Here is a 5,622-nt window from a genome sequence, read left to right as displayed (position 1 = left end):
TTTGTAAATGGGGAGGGGAGGAGGGGGTGAAGGGAGGGCAGGGACAAGGGGAAAAAATGAGAATCAAGACCTATTATGTAAAGGTACAGAATCCCAATGATGAATGTAACTGTATTGTATACCTAGATTGTACCAATAAACTCAATAAAAAGAAAAAAAAGAAATAAGATGTATTATATACACATGCCAACATCTCACAATGAATGTAATCCTTTTGCACTGCAAATATGTACTAGTAAATGTTTTAAATATTTAAATCAAGAAAAAAGATTATCTTAGACAGCTGAGTTCAACAATAACTATACAGAGAATGAATGAAATATACTAAGAAAAAATAATTATTAAAACAATTACTAAATTAGAAATCTGTATGAAACGCCTGTAATCCCAGCACTTGGGAGGCTGAGGCAGGAGGATCGCTGTGAGTTCAAGACCAGCCTGAGCTACATAGTGAGTTGAGTTCCAGGTCAGTCTCAACTACATAGTGAGACCCTGTCTCAAAAAAACAAACAAACAAACAAACAAAAAAAAATACCAAACACTCCAAAACACTCAGAGTTTCAGATTTCAGAGCATTTCAGATTTCCACTCTTCAGATTAGGGCTCTTCAACCTGCACCAAACAAAAGAAATCTGGTAGCCAGGTACTCAGGAGGCTAAAGCAAGAAAATTGCAAGATCAAGGCAACTTAATGAGACCTTGTTTCAAGATAAAGGAAATTTAAAAGGGCTGGGGATATAGATCAGAATGAGACCCTGGATTCAAACCCCAGGAAAGAGAGAGAAGAGAGGGGAGGGGAGGGGAGGGGAGGAGAAGGAAATCTGCTGTAATTAGTTCCAGGCAAATACACTTAGAGACAAGTAAATATTAGACACAAAGGTAATAATTATGAAATGATTAAAAATTAATTTAGAAAATATTATACAATCATATGTGTAATTATGAAAAATTATAGCTCCAAAATAAAGCAAAAATGACAGAACCACATGGAGAAATTGACAAATTCTCCATAGTACTAAGAGATTTCAGCCAGGCGCAGTGGTGCACACCTGTAATCCCAGCACTCTGGAGGCTGAGGCAGGAGGAGCACCTCTAGTTTGAGGCCAGCCTGGGCTAGATAGTGAGTCAATGCCAGCCTAAACTACATGGTAAGACTCTATTTCAAAAAACCAACAATAAATAAATAAAATTTTAAAAAGAAATTTTAACACATTTTCTAAGCAACTGACTGTTGAGACAGACATATATATTAGTAGTTTTATAGAGATTTAAATAAATCTATGAATAAATGTAAAAAAATGGGCATACATAAAACATTGTACTCAGTGGTTTCAAATTTACTTTCTTTCCAATCATTCATAGAACATTTTTATGAAATGCCAAACTACAAAGCAGTTTCAACAAATTCTCTTACCATAGTGGATTTGCAACCAAAAAGAAACACATAATTAGAAAAATTCCCATATGCTTTTAAATTAAGAAATATCCTCCTAAACTACTTAAGGATCAAAGAAAAATTATATAAGGGGCATCAAAAAAATTCAGATCCTATAACAACCATAATATAGCATATCAAAACTTATATTGGTACAAGATCCCAGTAATGAATGTAACTGTATTGTCTACCTAGAATGTACCAATAAATACAATTTAAAATTAAAAAAATAAACAAATTAAATGAATAAGTAAATAAATAAATCTGGCTAAAAAAAATCTTATATTATGAAGCTAAAGAAAACCTAGAGGAAAATGTATAGCTTTAAATGCTTAAATTAGAAAATAAAAGCTGAAATATAATGAAATCTATATACAATTTAAGAAGTTAGTAAAAAGGACAAGGAAAAAGAGAAAACAAAAATAAAATTAGAAGAAACATTAATGATTTAGAAATTCAGATCTAACAGTCAAATTTGGCTATCTGCAAAAGCTTCTAACAATATTAAGAAACAAGATAAATGACCCCAAAATAAAATTTAAATAGTACATATATGAAATGAAAATATTCCACAAATATCTGAAATAAAATGGAACAGAAATTTATATGCTGCAGACATTAGGTAATTCAGAGATAAATGAACATTATATTAATAAACCTGAAAACTTAACTGAAATGATTCCTATAAAATAGAATTTATATAAACTGACTCAAAAAGTAACCAAAAATTGAATGATCCTATAACTGAGAAAAAAACGTTCATTATTAGTTTAAAATCTTTCCTATTTCACATTGTCCATTATATCATTAGGATCTTATTACTATTATAGTTTATTCACACCAGAGAAACTATTTGGTATTTACACATGTGTGACTTATTTATTTCACTTTGGAGTATATCCTCAATATGTATCCATTGTGAAATAGGAAAAAAGGGGCTAAAGGTGTAGGGAAAGTAGGAAGGGTAGGGGAAAGGAAATAAGGAAAAAGAAAAAATATGAGAAAATGAAAAAATGGAGATGAAGTGCTTGTAAAGGGGGAAGGGAGGAGGGGTGAAGGGAGGGCAGGGACAAGGGGAAAAAATGAGAACCAAGACCTGTCATGTAAAGGTACAAGATCCCAGTAATGAATGTAACTGTACTGTATACCTTAAATGTACCAATAAACTCAAAGAGGAAAATAAATAAATAAATAAACAAAAATAAAATTTTTCCTCAAAGGAACCATCAGACCTGGGAGATTTTACTTGTAAGATATACTAACCATTCGAGAAAAATTGTGTCAGTTTTACATGAATTATATCAGATTATAATAAAATAAGGTACCACTCAACTCATTTTCTAAGTTTTGTATTATCTTGATACCAAAATTCAACAATATCCAGAATAACTTATGGGCCATGGATTTAGCTCAGTGGTTCTGCCACCTGCCTTGCAAGCTCAAGGTCCTGAGTTCGATCCTGGTACCAAAAAAAAAAAAAGAAGAAGAATTTATATGTCAATCTTATTTACATAAATGCAAAAATCACAGATTAAACACTAATAAACTGCGCTGGGGATTTAGCTCAGGGGAAGTGAGCCTGCCTCAAAAGCACAAGGTCCTGAGTTCAATCCCCAGTACCCCCCAAAAAAAATCCATCTTTCTCACTGATCTACAGTAGTACCTCTGTCATATGTGAAATGGTAATTTTTGATGTATTTTGCTTCTGGATTTCATGCTCTTCCATTGGTCTGGATTTCTATACCCTCATCACTTCTTTAAAAATCTATTACATTAATTAAAGTCTTCTATAACATTTCAATAAAGTTTTGTAGTTTTCTCCTTAAAGTCTTGCATCTCTTTTGTTGGGGTTATTCCTAAGCACATTATTATTATTATTATTATTTAGACAGGGTCTTGATATGCAGTTCAGGCTGGCCTTGAACTCACTATGTAGCCCTGGTTGGCCTTAAACTTGAGGCAATCCTCTTGAGTGCTGGGATTACAGGTATGCACCACCACACCTGGCATACATTATATTTTTTAATGCTATGATAAATATTTTTAATTTGTTTTTTCCATAGAGATATATCAAATTTTGCACAATGATTTTATTTATAAGTAAGTTTATTGGTACGCTTTAGGTATATATAATGATCACATTCATCATTGGGAATGTGTACCTGTATATGATATATCTTGATTCTTATTTTTTCCCATTCCCTACCCTCCCTTCAACCTTCCTTCCCCTTCTTATTTACAAAAGCTTTGTTGCCATTTTTCTTTCAAACTTTTTGGGCCAACAGAGGTCAATATACTGCCAATATGACATTTGTAATCAATAATTACAGATCAGAAGTTCTTTTATAACACAGGTTCAGAAGTTCACAGTGGATCACTGAGTACTGAAAAAATGCATAAGGATTTTGTATCAGCACATTTATCACTTTTAAAATTTTAATAGTTTATATTTTTGAATAGTGAGAGGTGTATTCTTTCGGAATCCTTATATTTTATTTTTCATTCATTCCTTCTTGGACTGGATGGTACATGCAACTTAATTTTATACAGAAGTAGGTGTAGCAAATTAACAATTTATTCTTTTTTTTTTTTTTTTTTTTTTGGTACTAGGGATTGAACTCAGGTCCTTGTGCTTGTGAGGCAGGCAGCGGAACCACTGAGCTAAATCCCTGGCCCCTGGATGCTTTAAATAGTGCTTGAACAACTTATTTCAAAATGAAAAAAAATTAAATTAAGACTCCTACTTGGGGCCAAGGAAGTAGCTCAGTGGTGCTGCCTATTTGGCAAGTGCGAGATCCTGAGTTCGATCCCTGGTACTGGAAACAAAAAATTAAGACTCCTATTTCACACAATAAACAAAAATCAGTTCCAGATAAGTTAAAGATATAAGTATGAAAACCAAGACTATAAAACTTTTAGAAGACAACATAGTAGAATATGTTTTGTGATTTCAAACTGAGGAGGGAGTTTTTAAATCAGACACAAGAAGTTCAAGATACACATACACACTTGTAGGCCCAGCCACTTAGGAGGCAGCAGTTGAAGGCCTCCCTGGGCAGTTTAGCAGGATCTTGACACAAAATAAAATGTAAAAAGGGCTGGGGACATAGCTCAATTGTAGAGTACTTACCTAACATGCCAGAGGCCTTGGGTTCAATTCTCAGTACTGAAACAACAACAACAAAAAGTTTAAGTTACAAATGTAAATGTTGACCTCTTTGAAAGTAATATCTTCTGGGGCCAGGGATTTAGCTCAGTGGTGCCTCCACCTGTCCACAGCCCCGAGTTCCATCCCCAGTACCAAAAAAAAGTAATATCTTCTGTGGGTCAAAACTCATTATAAACTCGTTATATGAGGCGGGGAGGAAAAGAGAAAGAAAAGAAGTGAGGGGCAATGCTCACCCTGAGAGGAGATGATGACCCACCCTAATAAAAGTCTGTACATCAGAAAAAATTACAACCAAATAAAAGAATGAGACACAAGCAGCCCATAAACACAAAAAAAGATGTTGAGCCTTATGATAAGTCAGGGAAATAAAAACCGTAGAAGACCATCCCCAAACTGCCAGACTTAAGAAGCACGATAAAGCAACTCTTCCTGAGGATGAGGAGAGTGAGAATGTTCATGCTTCACTAGTGAGAATGCAAGCGTGTACACTTTTGAAAGACAGCATGGCACTGCATAGCGATCCAATGCTCCCACCCCTGAGTACACAACCTGGAGAAATCGTGTATATGTGTACCAAGAATCACACAAGAGGCTGTGTATACAGCACTGGATAGAAGAGAAGGCTTGGAAAACATCTAAATGCATTCAACAGAATAATAAGTTGTAGTATATTTTCATAATGAAATGCCATAGAGCAATAAAAAACTAATAAACTAGAGCTACAAACAGCAACATGGATGGATCTCCAAAACTAAGATTTTAAATTAGGAGAAAGAAGTCACAGACAAATATGTACAGTACATTTTCATCTAAAAATTTAAAAACTTAATCAGCTCTGGTGACACATGCCTGTAATCCCAAAAATCAGGGAGGTTGAGGCAGGAGGATCAAAAGTTTTGGTTTAGCCTGGGACAATTAGACATTTAGCAAGACCTTGTCTTAAATATATGTATATATATTTCTATTTACATATATGTAAAATATTTACATATTTTATATATGTAAATAGAAATATATAT

The 5,622-nt window shown here is 33.7% G+C and overlaps 1 long non-coding RNA gene across 1 annotated transcript in view; it reads right to left on the bottom strand.

Annotated features, from left to right (window-relative positions):
• LOC104850224 overlaps nt 1–5,622 on the bottom strand; it is a 43,915-nt gene that overhangs the window by 7,985 nt on the left and 30,308 nt on the right. The window contains exon 2 of the long non-coding RNA XR_776917.2: nt 4,565–4,600. This is a non-coding gene — a long non-coding RNA (uncharacterized LOC104850224). The remainder of the gene's footprint in view (nt 1–4,564; nt 4,601–5,622) is intronic.

The sequence above is a fragment of the Fukomys damarensis genome, unplaced genomic scaffold, assembly GCF_012274545.1.
Source record: "Fukomys damarensis isolate Sample0158 unplaced genomic scaffold, DMR_v1.0_HiC HiC_scaffold_26, whole genome shotgun sequence".
Taxonomy (NCBI): Eukaryota; Metazoa; Chordata; class Mammalia; order Rodentia; family Bathyergidae; genus Fukomys; species Fukomys damarensis.
Note: the sequence above shows the minus strand (reverse complement) of the source record. Positions and strands in the feature narration are given on the sequence as shown.